At 27.8% G+C, this 2133-nt stretch overlaps 1 long non-coding RNA gene across 1 annotated transcript; it reads left to right on the top strand.

The window, feature by feature from the left end:
* The first annotated feature begins 12 nt into the window (after positions 1-12).
* Positions 13-1792, top strand: LOC113941705. The gene is made up of 3 exons (XR_003525734.1): positions 13-156; positions 273-443; positions 1686-1792. It is a non-coding gene; the product is annotated as an uncharacterized LOC113941705 (long non-coding RNA).
* Positions 1793-2133: the final 341 nt, after the last annotated feature.

The following is a 2133-nucleotide window of genomic DNA, read 5'->3' as shown; positions in this document are numbered from 1 at the left end:
AACTCAAAAAGCCCTTTAAATATTGAAACTCAACACATTTGGATTTCAAAGGTTTTTTGAGTTTGGAGAATACAGGATTTGGGCTGAATTTTTAACTAATTTTTTAACTCAAAAAGCCCTTTAAATATTCAAACTCAACACATTTGGATTTCAAAGGTTTTTTGAGTTTGGAGAATGCAGGATTTGGGCTGAATTTTCAACTCATTTTTTAACTGCAAATATTGAAATATTTAACCTTGAATATTGAAACTCAACGCATTTGGATTTCAAAGGGTTTTTAGGTTTGGAGAATTCAAAATTTTGGCTGCTCTGGGGTCTGGAACTTCACAAATGTGGTTTTCTGGGGGATTTTTGGGTTTTCAGGTTTGAACAATGCTCCTTAACGACCCCCAGCCATGTTCAATGGGCAGCTGCTCTTTGACAGACCCATGCACGTGAAAATGGTGAGTCCAGGCCCCTCCTTCCTGCTTTTCCAACTGGGAATTCTGCTCCTGGTCTGGGGGGATGTGTGGTCTCAAGGTTGGATCCAAATCCAGTGAATTCTGATTTATTGTTACAATTCATTGTTTCATTGTGTTAATTAAATTAATTTATTTGTTAAATTATATTTATTAAATATAAATATATTTTAAAATATTAAATATTAAATTCAGTAATTAAATTTATTGTTACAATTAATTGTTTCATTGTATTAATTGAATAAAATTAATTTATTTATTAAATTATATTTATGAAACGTAAATATATTTTAAAATATTAAATATTAAGTTCAGTGATTAAATTTATTGTTACAGTTAATTTTTAATTGTGATAATTAAATTGATTTATTAAATTATATTTATGAAACGTAAATGTATTTTAAAATATTAAATCTTAAATTCAGTAATTAAATTTATTGTTACAATTAATTTTTAATTGTGATAATTAAATTGATTTATTAAATTATATTAAATATAAATATATTTTAAAATATTAACTATAAAACCAGTAATTAAATTAATTGTTACAATTAATTTTTAATTGTATTAATTAAATCAAATTAATTTAATAAATTATATTTATTAAATGTAAATATATTTTAAAATATTAAATATAAACCCCAGTAATTAAATTAATTAATTTCTTGTTACAATTCATTGTTTAATTGTATTAACTAAATTTAATTAAATTAAATTTATTAAATATAGATATATTTTAAAATATTAAATGTTAAAGTCAGTAATTTATTTATTTATTGTTACAATTAATTGTTTAATTGTATTAGTTCAAATTAATTTCTGAAATTATATTTATTAAACATAAATGTATTTTAAAATATTAGATATTAAATTCAGCAATTAATTAATTTATTGTTACAATTAATTGTTTAATCATATCAATTCAAATTAATTATTAAATTATATTCATTAAATATAAATAATTTTTAAAATATTAAATATAAACCCCAGTAATTAAATTGTTACAATCAATTGTTTACCTGTAATAATTCAAATTAATTTATTAACCTATATTTATTAAATATAAATATATTTACAATATTAACTCTAAAAATCAGTATATAAATGAATCAATTTATTATTTGAGGGTTGCCTGAGCTTTAAATTCCTTTGGTTTCATTTCTAAATTTCAATAACAAGGACGATTTTCCTGCTGCTGTTGCCAACTCTGTGCTGGTTTGTGTTTAGGACGAACGAGCCTTTCCCAAAGGAGATTTCTTCCCTCCAGAGAGACCCCAACAACTCCCTCGTAAGTGTTTCCTGCATGATCCAACCCCCTCTGCTCCCAGCCCCAGGAATTCCAGGGAAAAACTGGGATGCAAACCCTCCCAGCTCCATCTGGGGGGGGAACAGTGCTCAGGAGGATTTTTGGAGACTCCTTTCAGCTCACAGCCAGAAGCTTGGCCTAAAACAGGATCCCATCGCCTTCTCCAGGCTTCCAGGTCCCAATTCCAAGATCCCAATGCCTCCTAAAATTCCTGTTCGTGGTGGGATTTCCTGGGAGCATCATCCAGCAGGCACCTCCTTGGATGGGATCTGGATTCTCCCTGACAATCTTCCAGCTCTTCAAATTCCTAAAGGGACATAAATTTCAAATTTGTATCCGTGGATATAAATCCAGAAAGGATAAGGGGGT

This window comes from Corapipo altera, unplaced genomic scaffold (assembly GCF_003945725.1).
Source record: "Corapipo altera isolate COAL_440 unplaced genomic scaffold, ASM394572v1 129243, whole genome shotgun sequence".
Classification (NCBI taxonomy): Eukaryota; Metazoa; Chordata; class Aves; order Passeriformes; family Pipridae; genus Corapipo; species Corapipo altera.
Note: the sequence above shows the minus strand (reverse complement) of the source record. Positions and strands in the feature narration are given on the sequence as shown.